The sequence below is a fragment of the Propithecus coquereli genome, unplaced genomic scaffold (genome assembly GCF_000956105.1).
Source record: "Propithecus coquereli isolate 6110/MARCELLA unplaced genomic scaffold, Pcoq_1.0 Scaffold222, whole genome shotgun sequence".
In the NCBI taxonomy this organism is placed as follows: domain Eukaryota; kingdom Metazoa; phylum Chordata; class Mammalia; order Primates; family Indriidae; genus Propithecus; species Propithecus coquereli.
The window spans coordinates 394412-412365 of NW_012147412.1; positions in this window are offsets into that span (position 1 = coordinate 394412).

A 17954-nucleotide genomic window follows, 5' to 3' on the forward strand; every position below is an offset into this window, starting at 1 on the left:
GACCCAAGGGCAGGAGGAGAGAGGCCAAGGTATTTATTCCCCCGGTTCCCTCTCTGCTTGGTCACGGTCTGAGAGTGGTTGGGTCCCTCTGTGAAGGCTGCTGCACCTGTCCAACAGTGCTAGATCTCCCAGGGTTCTGGAAACATCGCCCTCCCTTTGCCCTTTTAGATTCAAAATACTTCCCCATTGCTTGTGGCTCCCTGAACCCTGCCCACACCTTTGTATAGTCTCTTCAGCTCTCTGCAATTACCCTTTAGAGCATGCCACTTGTTTCCTACAGAGCCCCACCTGATAGACATATTGCCAGACACAGCCACAGACCAATCAAGAGAGAGCAAAATGGGAGAGAGCCCTCATCTCATCAGCCATCCCCGTCCAGGTGAGAGGAGGCCCGAGACTGTGAGTCTTTCGGGGAGGGGGGGGAGTACTATGCATTTTCCCTCCCTTGTCCACCCCAAGCCAAGTGGAGGAAGCTTCAGGAAAATCGCTTATTGAAAGAAGGTGTTGACTACAAATGGAAAAGCTGACACCCATTACTGGATGCTTAAGCAATAGAAACTCAGAGCCCAGTCTCTAATTCCACTAGCATAGAGCCCAGAAGGCTCTCAGGAGCTGACCGCATGGGCGGAGTGTGGAGGTGCCATGGCCATCAGGTCGGCTAGGCTCGAGCTGTCTCAAAAGAACTGGCTACAAGAGGAGCCCAACAAGGCTACATGGGTCGTCCTTCAGACACGAGATGAAGGGAGTCACGAGAGCTCAGCAGGAGCCCACTGCCAGGTCAGGGAACTGCCTGGTAGAAATGCCCCAGGGGACATCTCAAGGAACCCACAAAATTCCCCAACAAGGGAGGAAGCCTGCATTTGGACATCTTCCAGGTCATTTAATAGCCAAAGAGAACCACCAACTGCTTGAACCAAGTAAAAAGATCATCTTTCTCCCTGCCCTGACCATGGAGGAGCCAGAGGCAACACAGAGCACGAGGGAAGAAGAAGAGGAAGGCCAGGAGGAAGACCGACTGTCTCCCAGGTGACACCTGAGGACGTGCTGTAGATGAAATCCATGTTCATTTCCATAGTCCATACGACTTTCACTGAGCAGGGGCTATGCAAGGCTCTGGTGGGTGATGTGAGCATCTCGGACAGAGATGCAGGAATGCGTAGGATGTAGTCACTGCTTCTAGGAGCTTGAAGGCCCATAGAATATTTGATTATATCCTGTTCGTTATTATCCCGCTGAGTGGGTGGCTCCTGAGAACAGAATCCACAGCAGATAATCTCTTCCACATTTACTGACTGTCTGCCACAGGCCAAGCTCTGTGCTGGCCACCAGGGGAACCAAAATGTCCTAAGTCACATGGCTCCTAGCCTGACGTGCAGCAGAAACTCAAGTTTAACTGGACATGTGTGGCGGGGCCAAGCCCCTCTATGTAGAGGTGTGCGGGACCATGAGAGACCTTGGTTTGTTCTGGGCTGGCTTCATGCACCTTTTTGGCTGTTTATTTTCCAAATATTTATCAAATACCTATTTATGCCAGATATGGAAGATAGAGGCAATGAAAAAGATCCAATCCTTGCCTGCAAAGAACTTGCGAGCTAGCAGTAGAGATGGGTAAGTAGACCACGAAGAGCAGTAACACGTTTTAGGTGCCAGGCAGAAGAAAGTCACGTACAGTGGAGGGTGGTGTGAATAGTGATAGGTTTAACTGGGGCCAGGGAAGCCAGGGGAGGCTTTGCATAGAGATGGTGCTTCCAGGTGGGAGGAGCAGCTCGGGAAGATCCCAGAGGCCTGCTTGGGAAATGGCGGGTGTGGTGGGTGTGAGGGGCTGGGCCGAGGGCTGTGCCTGGAGCAATATATGATGGCCAGATCCTGCTCTTTCCTATCTGGCAAACACTTAGAAATTTGGATTTTACTCTTTAGGGAGCTACCAAAGCTTTTAATTAGGGAAAGTGCTGCCATCAAATTTGCATTTTGGCAAGGTAAACTCTGGCAGTGAGTGGAGTGGGGGTTGTCAGGTAGGACTGCGAGTAGGGAAGCCAGTCAGAAGGCTGTGGTAATACTCCCAGCAAGATGTGATGTGGGCATCAGGATGCGGAGGTGAGGCCAGAGGCCGGAGCTTCTAGAAAAACTAACAGATGGGCTAGGGAGTGCGGAGGGGCAGGCATAAGGAGAGCCTCCAGGGCTCTGGCCTGGGTCAGGTAGCCAGCAGACAGGTGAGAAAACCTCATTCCAGATGGCGCTGAGCTGGCCACGCTCCCGCCAGCAGCCCACCCCAGGGCCTTGGTGGGCAAGGCCAGGGTGCCACTCCTGTGCTCACAACCAGCCAGGCAGAGCCCTGGGCCCAGGGTGGGCATCTGTGCTCATCCCAGGCGTGACACAAGCTCCCTACTCAGCTCAGCTCTGTCTCCAGGCCAAGAGGCTTCAGCGGAGTTTCATAAAATCACGTTTTCCTCTTTGAAAGCAGCCTTTGCAAACAGCATTACTTAATTGAGAAAATATTTAGATCTGTGTATCTCTTGTAAGGTGCAAGGCTCCCCGTGGTGACATTTTAATGGCCAGGGGCTCTGGGAGGAAGGTCTCTACCTCTGCGCAGCCTGGGAATGCTCCTCGTTTGTCAGATATGATTAGCCGTTACCCTCCGGTCTCCCATTGTTATTCAGGTCCCCACTCGTCACAGTCACACCCCTTGCATGCTCACGCCTTGCTTTCTCTCCCGCTCTCTCCCTCTGGTGGTACCCTGACTGGCTAGTAATTTATGTACGACAATATGAGACTAATTCGGTTATTATGTCAAAGGGAAATTGAATCTAGGGTTTTAGTGCCGCATCTGGGAGAAATCTTCAAATGAATCTGGAGTGGAGAAAAAAGCCTTAGAGTTCGATTCATCCGCTTGTCACCCTGTCGGCAAGATTAAGTCATTATAGAGGGCTAAGCTGGGCCAGAAATGGGACCGGAGAGGAAGGAGATAAAGGGAATGAATGGGAAGGGAGTGGGAGGAGGAGCGCCTGGGCGGGGAGAGGGGCGAGGCGAGGCTGGGGGCGGGGCGGTGGGCCTGGCCGCCGGGCTCTCTGCCTCTCCAGGGACTCCCTTGTTTACCCACCAGGCACCCGAGCCTTGTGAGAGCCAGGGGACAGATGGACAGGGAGGAAGTTCAGTGGGAGGGCCTTTATGCAAACATTAGCTTGTCTCTGCTCCTGGGTGTCTTAAATATTGTCTGAGTTAAAATCTGGCTTCCCTGCCTTCCATGGGATTAGAGCACTTTGCTCAGTGCCAGGCGAGACGGTGGCATTTCTGTCGGGTACCCAGACTCGGGCAAGGAGAAGCTCCCAGGGCTCCGCACGGCGGGTGGGCCCACGGCTGCAGAGGGCCAGCCGGGGTCCCTGTGTGCAAGGAGACGCCCCACATCTGGAGGATCCCATGTGTGTTTACTCTCGGTGTGGGAGAGAGGAAAAGGTGGATGCAGTGGAGTCCCGGGAGCCTGGGCAGAACAAGGGAGTGAGGACCAGCCAATGTACGCGTGACCTGAGCATAAAAGGGTCTGATTCCCCTGAATCCTGAAAATATTTTGTAAGGTTGTTCTGCCCCCCAAGATGCCCCATCCCTACTTACACTTGTCCGCTTGTTAATAGATTTATTCTCTGTCACGATGGCGTTCTCTATCCTTGACCTCTGGGCACGTGTTAGGTTTGCTCCGACTGCATGTGTTTCCTGTCTCTCCCCCATCCTCACGGCTCTCCCATTCTTGGCACGCTCAGGTCTCTAAGTAGCTCTTCTACTTGCTGGTCCCTCCTTCCCCACAGTAGGTCACGGGGCATCTGGCAAAAGGAGCCACCCTCATCCTGAAAACATGAGTTGCCATGTTGGCTTTCCTCTGGTCATCTTGGTGCCTAGCTCTGAGTGTCACCCTGAACCCCAGCTGTTGCTTCTCATAAACTGGGACCACCTGCTCCCATGGGGAAACTCTGAAGCCCATGGTTACCATGACGACGAGTTTCCTCTCCAGCCTTCTGGGCAAACTTCTTGCCTCCTAGACTTCTCCAGCCAGGATTCTTCCAGCCCTAGCATAGGACACCAGAGGTCATCTTGGCCACACCCCTGCACCCAGCCAGGAACCCAGGGAAACGGCCAGGCCAGGCGTGCATTGAGGCTGCCTCCACCAACTCTCTCTTTCCACTCCCTGGCTTGCTAGTGGAAAAACAACTTTTTTTCCGCCCAGAGAAAGGAGGAAGCTCAAATTAAAAATGAGAGTTCAAAATAACCCTCAGTTCTTAACTCCCGTCAATTTGACTGTTTCTTCCAACACCCACACGTCGGCTTCGACCAGACACCCACCCAACAGTACTTATGCAAAAGATATTGGCAGCTGCTACTAACCCAAGAAGTGTCTTAGCTCTCAGAGAGACTTTGTTACCATCCCTCTCTCCATTCTGTGTGTCTCCGGAGCTTTTCCCATGTCAAATGAGGGCTTTGGTGCCCTCAGAGAGGCCCTGGGCTGCTGGAGCCCTGCACCCACGCCCCCGCGTGAGCACGACATTGCAGAAGTCTGCTGTCTCCCGTGCCCACCACCAGAATGAGGAACACCATGTTTCTGTTAATTGGACTGCGTCAGCTCAGGGATGGTTATTTATTAATAGCTATTGGGAGCCCTGGACAAGTTCATCATGATAACCAGAGGATTTGAGAGAGGCGAGGAACAGATGTGCATTGCCAAGTGTCAGGGGAGGGGGCTGTTTGAATTCCAGGCACACCCTGCCTTGATAACGGAGGAGAAGAAAATCCATCATAATTATTGGTGAGGGGCTGTCTCCATCGCTATTAAAGCAGCCAGTCAGTGCGCAGGCCCGCCCGGCCCACTGAGGAGCAGGTGTCTCTTTTGGGTTGTGGATGTCCCAGGAGCCTTGAGAGGCGGGGCACGGCTGCCTCAGGTGTGCGTTCTGATAAGCCGGGTGCTCCTGGCTGGGCGGGAAACGGCAGGTTCTAGGGAATAGCAGGCTTGTCGCCACAACACTTTGTTGCCATGGTCGGGTTGGGTCCTGGCACGGGTTGATCATCAGCAGTCACACAATTCATTCTCCTGCCTCTGGGCCCAGCTGCAGATCAAGTAGACTGAAAAGCTAGTTGAGGCAAAGGAGCTCTCCTCCTTCTAGAGTTTTCTGGGGAAGAACGTGGCACAGCTCCCAATGGTCATGCACAGCAATCCTGGAAGCCCCACTCCTGAAATCCTCCCCAGAGTGTCTCACGCTGCAGATGTAGTCAGAAGAGCCAGATGGTCAGGGTGGTCTGAGCAGACAGGTGGGGGATGGCGATGCCCAGTGAGGGGCTCATGCTGGCTCTCCCGCGACCCCGGGCTTCTCTCTGGCTCTGCTCCCAGTATGTCCCTTGTAAGAGACTGAAACCAACACCCAGGCCACCTGTCAGTTTAGGGCCCCTGAGCCCACGCATGTCCTCAACAAGTTCATTCAGGCTACCTGCTCCAAGCTGAGGCGGCCAAGTATGGTAGTTCTGTAGAGCCAGCCTAGGCCTCCCTTCCACCTGTCGCTGTGACGGGGCCACCAGACAGAGTTCTTGTGCCTGTAGGGCCAGCGGGGAACACAGCTCCAGGAACAGGGCCAGGGCTAGGCACCTCACGCACCTCGGCCTCACGGTGGCTTCGCCAGGGAGAGATGAGGACGCCCAGCAAATCAGGCAAAATGGAATGTATGGCTATGTGGTCCCAGCAAGAGGTGAAAGCCAAAGGGAACATCAGGAAAGGCACTCAAGGGACATCTGGGCAGAGGGACTCAGAGTGGGATCCCAGGGACTGGCCACAGGGCTGAGGCCAGAGCTTGAAGTGCCACGATCTCTGCACTTTCCCTGCTGGCTTCTGGCTCCCGGGCGAGACAAGTCCTGCGGGTGGCATCGGGAGCCAGCGGCTGAGTGGGGAGCAGGGCACCGGGGCAGGCCAGGTGCCAGGAGGGCTGTTTCAGAGCAGGACTGACACCCAGGCAGAAGAAAAACCCAAGTAAACCAAGATCAGATTCAGGAATAAACGGGCTTGTACTTTGTTAGTGGAGCATCCTCTCTAGCTTTGTTTTGCTTGGGAATGTGTCAAATTTTTAACTACATCAGTAATACATAAATATATTCTTGTAAAAATTCAAATAACGCAAGTGTAGCAAAAGTCCTCATTATTTACCTCCACCCTTCCTCCTCCCCAGTCCCACTGCCCTCCCTGAAGAAATCACAATTATCAGCTTAGCATTTACATAGGTATTCATAATTATGTAGAGAGATGATTAGATAGGTAGACTGTCAGGCAGACAGATAGATGGAGGATACTTATGCGGCTTGCCTTTTTCACTGACAATATTCCTTGGCATGATTTCCATGCCATTGTGGAGAGATCCACTTCATTCATTTGTTTTGTGGTGTCATTGATAACGGGTACCATAGTTTAACTGCAGCCCTCTTGATGGATATTAATTTTGTTGTTGTTTTCTTATTGTTTTACAGTGAGTATTCTTTTACATGGCTCAGCAGATTTTAAAATAGGTTTGTGAGTGACTGGTGGAGGCAGGAGTCCCTTGGGATCTTTGGGGGCCTGGGGTGCGGGGAAACTGGCCAGGATCAAAGCCAGGCCACTGAACAGTCTCCAAACAACCTCTGTGTCTTGCTTCTTAGGGCAGCTGCCTCCAGTGGGGCTGGGGTGTCTCCCATTCTGCAGCCTCCAATGCCCTGCGTCTCTCAGCAGGGTTTCTTTCTGGCCCTCATGGCCTGCAGCTGGTACAAGCGACCACATTCCACTCATGAATATCTTGCAGGAAGAGGCACAAAATCTGTGTCCAGGCCTGATCTAGGCAGGTTAAAATCAGAGCCCGACTCTGGAGTGAGAGCCCAATAATAATCCTCTCACTGCACAGATTTCCAACAGACTTGTTCCCTCTAAAAATGATCACAAACAATATTCCTCCAGCAGCCCCAGCTGAGGGACAGGTGCTATTTTGAGCTGTTTTCAGTAATTGGTTAATGCGGGGGATGAGTGGGAGGAAGGCACAAGGGCCTTTCTAGATGCAGTGCTGATGTCATGAGTGAGCTCACAGAGACGTGGTTTCCTGTCTGGCTTTGGGAACAGTTTCTCCCCATCACGTGTCTCTGGGACAGCTGTGTGGGAGGCGATACCTTTGTTCTCAAACCTGCCACTCAGCCCCAGGCCTCCTTGGGCTGTGGTCTTGGTGTGTGGTCCCCATCAGAAGTCAGGGAAAGATACAAGCAGCTGCCAAGGGCCCAGGAGAGGGTTCTCTTGTGTGTGTACTACGAAAAGAAACCTGCTGGGTCCCTTCTCTTTCTCCTGTTCCCCATCTATTAATAATTGACTCCAGCTGGAGTCGATGGCGCTCCTTCTGCAGACCTTGGAGGGGGAAGTCATGGTGTCTGGGAAGAGCAAGGGCTCTAGAGCCGGGCATCAACTGAGTTCTTATCCTACCTCTCACTCTTGATACCTAACTCTGTGCCTCGATCTTCCCATCTGAAAAATGGGCATAATAGCATACTTCCCCTAGAGAGTCATCGTGTAGGTTCAGTGAGATGAAACCAATACACCAGTAAGCACAGTGCCCGGCATACAGTAAATGCACAAGAGTTGGCAGCCATAATTGTTACCTGTTCCATGTGTCATAATGCTCTCTGTAGCTTCCTGTTTCTTCCACTAAACTGTGAGTTCTTTCCAGAGGTCATAACCATGTTCTTCATTGTTTTCTCAAAGCAGGTCGTCAAAACAGGTTGAATGAAAAGATGAAAATGGTGGAGTCTCTTCAAGTGGTGGAGTCTCTTTGCCCTCCCTTTAATTGAAGCTGGCCACGCAACTTGCTTTGACCAACAGAATGCAGTAGAAGTGGTGCTGTGTGACCTCTGAGCCCAGGCCTCAGGAGACCAAGTGGCTTCTGCTTGTGGCCTCTTGCTGCCCTGTGACTGCCATGGAAGGAGGCCCAGGCCAGCCTCCTTGAGGGTGAGACACGTGGAGACAGGCCAAGCGATCCCAGCTGTCCCAGCCGTCCCACTGAGACTCCAGGCATGAGAGTGACTCGCCTGCAAGGAGCCCCGCCCCCTGTCAACCCACTGTGGGCAGCCACGAAGGTGACCCCTGGGGCGACCAGCAGAAGCCTAGATGAAATTACAGGATCGTGGGCAAATGGATGGCTGCTATTTTAAGCCACCAAGTTTTGGGGTGGTTTTTTAATGCAGCAAGAGATAAATGAGACAGGAAGTTTTGGAAGAAGTCATCTTAGAGTTCACAAGAGACAAAGGAGGAAAGTTGGGCATAGTCAGAGTAAACTGGAGAATTTCGGAAGGTAGAATTGGCCAGGTTCAGGCAAAAGGCAATTGCAGGTCCCTGGGCAGAGGCTCTGACGGGGAAGGTGGTTCGGGAAAGCTGAGGGGATCTTCAGGGGTGAATTCAGGTGCTGTGATCACAAATGAAGCTGAGGAGGACGACAAAGGTATTGTCTAAGGCTGCCCGAGGAGCTCCGTAGTGAGCCCAGATTGTAAAGGGACTTGGAGGGTGGGAGATCTCAGGCAAACATGAGCACGACACAGACCTGTGGGAAGGGGACCGGTGACACCACAGTCTGCAGTGAGCTGGGAATCCCACGAACACTAACGTGGGCACGTTCAAGATTTCTGAATTAAGAAGAACAAGGTCAGCCCCTTTCTTCAGGGTGAACATTGTAAAGTCGAGAGCAGCCTGAGCAAAGCAACATTCCCTCTCTGCTTGTTTTCTATCAAGGAAAACAATCCTCAATCTAGAGAAAGGAGAAAAAACACATAGCTGAGGGAACTGAAGCCCAAATGAGATGAGGCAGTAGCAAGAGCATGCTTGCTGTTGTCTGGGGTTTTATTCCCCGGCCAAAGTGTATTTCATCCCAGGGCTCAGGAAGAGCATCACACAGGATGGTGACCACACCGTTAGTCATCGCCATGGCTGGGCTTCTTGGAGGTGGCCACCTGCATCAGAACCCCCGCCAGAGCTGCTTGGCAAAAGCAAGGTTCCTGCCCACAGCCTTTCCCACTCCCCGTCCCACTTAGAATGTCAGACTCCAAGGGTGGGGGCCAGTATTTATTTAGCAAATACATGCATACCACTCCCTGGCGCTCTTCTAAACAATGTAGACTATCTCTCCTTTAATTTTACAACAATCCTATGCAGGGGATTCTATATTACCTCTATTTTAGAGCTAAGAAAACTGAGGCCCAGAGAGGTTGAGTGAGCCAGGGTCCACGGGAATTTGAACTGGGACTTGAACCTGGGCAGTCAGTCTTGGTCCAGCACCCAAGCTCCTAACCACTAAGCTATGCTGCCATGTGTAGAGTTCAAACAAGTGCCATAGGCGTCCTCCTGCATACTTACATGTGCAAGCCACTGCTCTAGAGAATCCTAGGAACGGGAGAGGTAAATCCTATCTCCAACTTCAAAACTAGGAAGAAATAAGACCCAGAGTCTGTCATTTTTGGTTAATGCCATAGCACCATTATTAAACAGATGGTTTGTGGTCATTTAAGGAAATGGTGAACGCTAAGAACTAGCATGGGTTCACCACGCATGAGCCAAACCAGAATGAACTCATTTATTTTATCAAGCCCCCTGTGATTGGTTCAGTTTAGGGCAGGCCTAAGCGAATTGAACCAGTGAGTCATGAAGACAGACTTGCCTGAGGCTTTGGAGAAAGAGAATCCAGTCTCTGTCTCCATGGATGGGAACAGAGAAGAATGTTGCCCCAGTTATCTGGCAGCCACTTTGTGAGCCTGAGGGGAACCAGAGTTGAGATTACACTAATGCTCTAGGTGGTAGACAAGAGAGGGACAGAATCTGAGTCCTCACTGACTTCGTTGAGCTACTGAATCCATCCACCTTGAAGCAGCATCTATCTCTGGGATCTTTGTTATATGAGATCATCAGTTTCCTTATTGTTTAAACCAGTTTGATTTAGGGTTTTTGTAACCTGAAGAAAAAAATATCCTGTTACAAGTAGATATAATGCATTTCAATTTCAGAAATGTACTTGAATACAGTTTTCAAGATATTCTTGTGAGCAAAATGGAGAAATGAGGGCTAAAAAATATAATTAGGTAGATTGACGCCAGTAGATCTAAAGGTGAACAGAAGCCAGGTGGAACAAGCCGGCTGGTACCTTTAAGACAGGAAGGGGCACACTCAGAAAGGTTGGGTGTCTGCGCCTTTAAAAGGAGCCCCAGGCCAGCAGGATTCAATCTTCCGGAATTCTTTTGGACGTTGCCTGCAACGCCTCATTGTGCTTGTGTACTCCAGGTATGGTGCGTGTCTCAAACTCCAGCATCCCCTAAGCGGCAGCCTTTTGCAGACCTGATGCCAAGACCTGGATTTGTCTTCAGTTGCACTCTCACCTTCTGGACTGGAATTGGAATTGACCTCTTCCCTCTAATTCTCCAAGACTGACCCCAGGCATATCTCTAGTTTCAGTCCAAATATGCAGCTGTGGCTGGCATTGACACTGGACCAGAGCAACGTTTTGTCGGTCAGCGTCACCAGTTAGGAGGTCTCTAGTGGGTGGTGCGAAATTCAGCGCTTGAATCTTGGCCTGGCTTTGAGCACCTACTTGGCATCGAGAGGCTGCTTATTCAATTTGCGAACGTCTCAAAGCTGCAAGGCTCGCTAATGTACAGGCTGACGGACTGTAACTTCACAATGATCTTATAAGTAGCTGGAATAATAGGCTGAAAACATATTTTTCACTCAACTACAGGAGTAGCTTACAGCAGTTTGTGTTAAAAATGAGCTAACTGAAATCAAATAAAAACGTGCAGCTTCTTTAAAATGGTCCATGATGTGATATTGTGTCCCAAAAGGCCAGTGGCCTGTTAGGACACGCATTCAATGTGTGGTGTCCAAACAAGGCAGGCGATGTCCCACTAGGAATTCCTTTGGGGCCCACATTTGGAAAAGGGCATCTGGAGGGCAGCAAAGGAGAAGCCAGAGGGGAGCAGGACGAAGCCGCTGCAACATTCCAGAGCGTGGACCTGGGACCTGTCAGTGCAAGTGACAGAAGAGCAGAGGGTTCCACTTATTCCGAGGAACGATTTGCCATACAGTATAACTTAAGATAATATGACGTAATAAGTGCAAGGGCCGTGGAGGCTGACGGTCCCAGGTTCGGACCCCAGCTCTGCCACACGCTAAAGGCATCTCCATGGACAGGTGTCTGAGACTCCGTTTGAGCTTCCATAAACGGACATAAGGATGCCCACCCGGATTGTTCCAGATAGTCCACCTAAAGGGTTTAGCATGGTACCAGGCACGGAGTCAGTGCTCAGTAATCTACAGTCTTTTATTGTTAATAACAACAACCCAAAGGGGTTTGAAGCAAGGTAGTAGGTTCCCCATCACTGGAGGAGGGTTAAGCAGAGGCTGTGTGTCGGCACGTCAGGAATGTTAAAGAGCTTTTTTATGCTCTGGCTTGGAGGTTGAAATAGCTGATTTCTAAAGTGCCTTCAAACTATAATTCTATGATTTAAGATCATTATAAGAGCCCAGACTTCTGGCGAGGTCAGGGACAGAAATCTATTACTGGGATTGAAATTCCCTGCTAGCCCAAGGGCCCAGAAGTTTCACTGTCTGGGTTACTGTTCAATATGCCTTGTGCGTGCCCGTGGTCGTTCTTGCGTGTCTGTGTATGTGTACGCTCAGGAGTGTACGTGTACATGTGTTTGCATAGAACCATGCCCCGCTCCATAAGACACGCAATTATCATGTCTTATGATATGACACTCCATATAATGGCATGAAGGGGCAGATTCAGATGTGACCCAGGTCCACGTTCCTTCAGCTCTTCTGCCAAATGTACTCACAAGAGACTGTTGCTTTCTGTGACATTTGTACTTGCAGGAAACGTTATTAATAAGGTCTTTAGCATGGTTGGTTCTTTTCAACAGCCCAGGGTCAAGTTTGTGTGCTGGGATTTGATAACTTGTGATTGGGACTCTGCCCAAGGCTACCCCCTCCAAAAAAAATTCTCTAAGTGCCTGGCATTGAGCTTTGGCCCCATTGCATTCCATTTCTAGGTTTTTTGCACCCTTTGAAAGGCTTTTTATTATCCCACCGGAGGCCGTCTGTGCCAGTCTGTTCTATCAGCTCCCCTTTCCTGGAGGAAACGCACTTAACAAGAAAGTCAGTACTGAACGGTTAGTACCTAAGAGCATTGTTGTGTGCCAGACTGTGCCTATCACCAGTCAACAAGGGCTGACAACTCAGCAGGAAAATTAGAGGCAAGCAGCCCAAAAAGTATGAAAGACTGTGACAGTCACTGTGCAGAGGTGGGGATGGGGAATGGGAAGTGGGTGGTCCTAGGGCCCAACGTCTCGGTTCATTTCTGCCTCAGTGAGGACAAGCGTAGGAATGCTGGTCCTATGGTAACTAGACGGTGGCAAAAATATCTTGGGAAAGGAGGCATTCCTGGGACACTGCCCATCATCCCTTGTGAGTAACTGTCTAATAAAAACTCTGAATATTTTGCAGAAAACTTCCCCAATCTTCTCTCGGCTGATATCTTGTAGCAACTAGTTAGTTAGCTATCATTGTGTCCATTTTGCAGACAGGAAGACCAAGGCTCAGGGTGGTTATGTGACGAGTCACCAGTCAGGACACACGGAGCCAAGACTTCAATCCAAGTCCTCAAGTTCCTGATCCTGTGCCCTTTTCGGTACATCTGCTCTCCCTTGGAAGTGGCCAGGGCTGGGCTCTGGCTGTGGCTGGGCCGTCCTATGCTGGGGCCAAGTTCTCCCCACCCCTCTGGGGCTCCTCCCTGGCTGGGGCATGTTTCGAGGGCTCCAGATGGCATTTCATTTGGCTATATCTAGTGCTTGTTAGCACCACGCACGACCTCTGGAAATCTGCTTTTCCTCACCATCCTTCCTCGTTTCTTGTCCCGCCACCTGCACTGCTGGGTTCCCTCTGGAATGCCATCTGGAGCAGCCCTAGCCCCGGCACGGGCTGGCCGAGCAGTAGGGTGGCCGCTCCCCAGGGCAAGCCTGGCGCCCGAGCTGATGCGGGCAGGACAGGAAGGCTCTTGCTGCTGCTGAATGACCTGGGTCTGCTGCTGTGGGGTCCTCTATAAACTCCCTCCTGAGTTACACTCTACTTACAGTTGTTATTACTATTGATCCACCCTCTAAATAGCAGAGATCCCGAGGCTCAATTTAAAGCATCAATCACATTGATAATGCCTTTGTTTGTAACATGGTTACTTCTGAGACTCTTTGCGTGTCTCTCAATACCCAAGACAGGCAGAGAAATTCTTCTCTGAGGGAAACTGAGGCACAGAGCAACGGGGAGGTTAGCCAAAGGCGACAGAGTGGAACGGGCCCCGGCTCCTGGCGTGCCTCATACTCTCCCCTCCCACTATGGGTACTCCAAGCTCGCTGAGATCCTCAGACCAGGGAAGATTCCGCAGTGCCCACAGAGGCCAGGTGCCCTTACTGAGCACGTGCGGGCCTTCTGTCCTCCTGCCTTTGTGCCGCAGCCTCAAAGGGGACACGATGAATAGCTTTTCCATTCTCCTCCCAGGTATAGAAATCTGCTTTGTGAAAACTGAAAGAATCTTTTTTGTAAATGGGGGGTGGGGTGGGGGTGGATGTAACATCACAGATGCTGCCTTTTCCATTCTGAGCATATTGGCAGGAGAGGAGGAACTCAGGTGGTACGTGGGTACCCGCGTTTCCTTACACGCACAGAACAACGTGTCTTCCGGTGCGGGCACCACAGCCTCTTTCGGCAGCCAGTGGGGAGTGGGTTCTCTTTTCTGGGGGCCCACAGGCCGGCAGCAGAGGCGCCATCCGGGCCTTCTGTTGTGGGGTAGAAGCCCACGGCGAGTGTGGGCAGTGTTCGTGCCGGTTACTCAGCTCCTGAAGTGTTTATAGTAGCAGCGTCCAGCACGGCCTCCGCAGGGGACGTAGCCACCGAGCACACGCCTCCTCCCCGACGGTGCTGCCTCGCTCCTCCTCGGCCCTGTTAGTCTGGGTGCTGCCTCGCTCCTCCTCGGCCCTGTTAGTCTGGGCTTCGGGTGCCCACTCCTCTGCCAGCAGCCACCCTCTCCCTTGTGCCCCACCTTCCAACGTCACGGCGGGGCGTCCAGCCACACCTGTTGGCAGAAGCGAGCATGAATCAAGCCCCCATTTCCAATCTTCCAGGCCCATAAAACTTGCCACCCTTTGCAAGATGGGGTGGCCCGTGCCCTATTTCATCTCTGGGGGAGAGCAGGCACAGATGCGGCTGATGGATGGGAAGTTTAGAAAATGAAGTCCTGGAAATCGATAGAAGAATATACAAGCTATGTATCATGTGAGCACCTCTTGTCTGCGCTGCAGTAAATCAAAAGTAACGAATGGCAGGTTTCCCACACCCCGGGACCCCCGGCCTTCCCCTGAAGGTGGGGGCTTGCGCAGTGATTGGGTTTTCACAGTCCGAGCACATATTTTCTACTTCAGTAGACCTAAAAATAAACCCTGATACTGATTTTTTTCTTTTAATATCTCTGCCCCCGACTCCCAACCCTTTTCCTCTGTAATTCCCATCCTGGAGGCCCTCGGCGTGCGAATGCCCCTTGTAGACGAGCGGTGTATTGCAAGATAAGCTGCCTCGGTGGCTTCCAGAAGGAACGCTCATCCCCAGGGCTGTGTTGCTGCAATATTAGCAAACTCTGATCCTGCTGCAGTTTGAACACCTCAGTGCCTCTGCAATGATTATCTGTGAGGTTCCCCAAGCCCGGGGCTGTGGGCCGCACGGCTAAAGAGGTGCTTTGAGGAGATTCGCACAGGGTGTGGAGGAAGGGGCAGCCAGAGGGCCTGGAGGTGATGGAGGATCCCCAGCTCCTCACGGCTCAGTTTCCTGCCAATATGTGCACCGCTTCCCCCTAGAAAAACGCTCGGATTTGAATCTCAAATCAGTAGGCTCCACCACCCACCGCAGCCCTCTCCAGACCCTCGGGGCCTCCCTGTCCTCCTTCAATATCTTGGCTCCTGGGTCACTGCGATTCTCTCTTGGGGATCCTTCCCGAAGCCTGGCCTCTCCCCTGTTTGATTTCCTCTCCTCCAACGAGCTTGTCTTCAACCACCCCCAACTTCTACCCAGTCTTGGCCTAGACCTTGTCATTATCAGCAATTTCTATCATTCCCTAACCTCCATCTCAAGCCTTCTACTCTCCGGCCTCCCACATCCAGTCTCTTTCGTTCACTCCCTCAGGTACCACCTGCCAGCCACGCTAGGACCTAGAACTTGTCAACCCTCATCCCAGCGCACCTGCTAGCCCAGCTGCAGTCTCCTGATCAGTCACCACGATCATCCCACTGCAGATGCCCTCTTTCCCCTGCCCCTCTCTCACTTCCTGGTCAACTAGCAAAACTTCCAACTTGGCTAAATCCAACTTCCCCCACTGCCCCCGTGGTGCCTACACCTTTGTGAGCCGACTGTGGCTGGAGAAGAATCCCTAAAGTATGCTGGTGGTCTCGCTTTAAATTTATGATCCCTACACCCGAGTGGGCGTTGGTTGCCGGCTGGCATCATCCATCATCTCTCTGGTCCATTTGTTCCTTCGCTCTCCCAGATGAGTGGTCATACCTTCCCCTTATCTCCAACACCTCCCCCTCCATCCTCATCTCCACAAATAACCTTGCTTTCTAGTGGCTGAAAAAATGGGAACGATCAAAGAGAACTTTCACAAACGCCCACCCCCACAACTGCCCTCCCGCCCGTGTCTGTTCTCAACTCCTCTGCCTCTGTCCTGTTCTGGGGGTGGACTGTCCTTGCTCCGGCGAGGCCAGCCCCCACCGACTCCTGCAGCAGATCCCACCCCTCTCACCTGCTCAAGGACGTCACCTAGGCCCTCCCTTGCTCGAGCCTGCATCATCTGTGCTTTACCCCCTCCTAGTCCCTGCAAACTGCTGTCATTTCGCCCATCTCAAAAAAAGCATGCCCACTGCTTCCTCCAGCTACTTACAGCTACCCTCCTTGAAGAGCTGTCCACCCTCACTCTCTCTCGGATTGCTTTCCTCCCACTCTCTTCTAGACTAGTCAGGGTCTCATCCCTACCGCTCTACCCTGCTGTTCTTGTCAAGGTCATCGTTGCCTTCCCTGGTACTAAATTCAGTGGTGACTTCTCATTCCCAGCTTGACCTATCAGCAGCATTTGGCAGTATTGATCACTCCCTTCCAACCGAGATGCTTCCTTCACAGCCCGACACGCTCCTGGTTTTCCTCTGTCTTTGCTGGCTTTCTGTCCCCCCTGCTGGCTGCCCTTCATCTTGCCAACTCCTTGACATTGGAGGCGCCCAGGGCTCAGCCTCTGAGCCTTCTCTATTTTTCTCTCTGCACACAGCCCCTCGGTCATCTCACCCAGATACATGGCTTTAAACTGGCTTTAAGTGCAATCTGTATAGTGGCACCTCCATATTTATATCTCCTCTGAACTCTAAAGTACATATTTGACATGTCACTCCCCTGCCTAAGGCCTTCAGTGACCCTCCCCTGTCTGAAGGATAAAGTCCCAAATCCCGAATGGGACATAAAAGCTCCTTTATGCTGGCCCATTCCTGTTATTTTCCATTGTTAACCCTCAGTCGGAAACTGGCTTGCTATCTGCTATCCTCTGACACTGTAAACACGCCACTTGCCTCGGGCCCTTGCACAGTGATGGCTCCTCCTGGGACTCCCAGCCACCCTCTCTCTCCTCCAGGCATGGCTCATTACCTCTCCAGGTCTCAGGGACCTCTGAGATGAGGTCCCTGCCACCCACTCCCAAGGTGAGGGGAGATGTCCCTCCTAATGGCCAAGTAGCTTCCTGTGTCTAACTCTGCCATAGAAAGTACCAGCTTGCATGTCCACCCACTGGACTGCCAGCTCCTTGGGGGCACACACGTGCCTATCGCTGCAGTATCTCAAGGCAGGTTCTGCCTATTACCTATCTAACGTCTATTCTTGAACGCACCCAATTTTGCTAGAGGTGGCAACATGCCCAACTGCTTCTTAGCTTCTTCTGGGTAGGGTGCAGGCTGAGGGATCCTGGAAAAGCTTTGCTCTCCTAAGATAACCACTGCCATATCCATTTTCCTCCCCGTATTATGAGGCTAGACAGGAAGCGGCCATTTGTGACCATGAACCGCACGCCACGTGCCAAAGACAGGGGAGTGGAGGGACAGAGGTAGCAGGGACGTGGGGCATCCACAACACCATGGAGCCTCAGGCCCAGACTCTGGGGAGGGGGGAACAGACAAACGAAACTGCCCCTCCCATCAGGCTAACACCTTCAGTTGTGTTTCTGTGCCCTCTGCTGAATGCAGTCCTAAAGGAAGCAAGTCCCCACCCTGGCAGAGCCCTGGAAGACGTGCCGGCAGGACGAGCGACTGAATGGATTGCTCACCGGTTTCCAAACCCACGTTGTGCTTTCCAGCACGTGCCTGGACGAGCTACCTCTCCCCACCTTCTACCTCATTTTCATCTATTGAAAGGAAATTTCTCTTTCAAATCCCGGTGTGAATGCCCCCTCTTTAAATTGGCTCTGACCCCTTCTAACCCGTGTGCGCCTGCACGTACTAACGTTTAACATCCGTCTGCTATTGAAGCCACCGTGACCGGCGTTATAGCTCTTCATAGCCGATTCTGACCTCTCCGCTTCGAAGGCCCTGGAGTGTGGGTCGATATGTTTATTTGCCCTCCCCACCACATACTCCCCCACAAACACCCTCCCGGAGCCTAAAACCCTGCCTTACACATCATAGGTAATCAATAAACACTTTTTGGATGAAAGCTGCGGCTGTCCAATAGCCCAGCCCACCTCCTCTGGCAAATCCTCTCTGACCACATCACCCCACTTTCTGTACCATGCTTTTGGTGACGGCACAGGTTGCCTTGTCTTGGTTTTGTTGCCTATAAATACATTAAAAGCTCAAGTTTAGCAGAA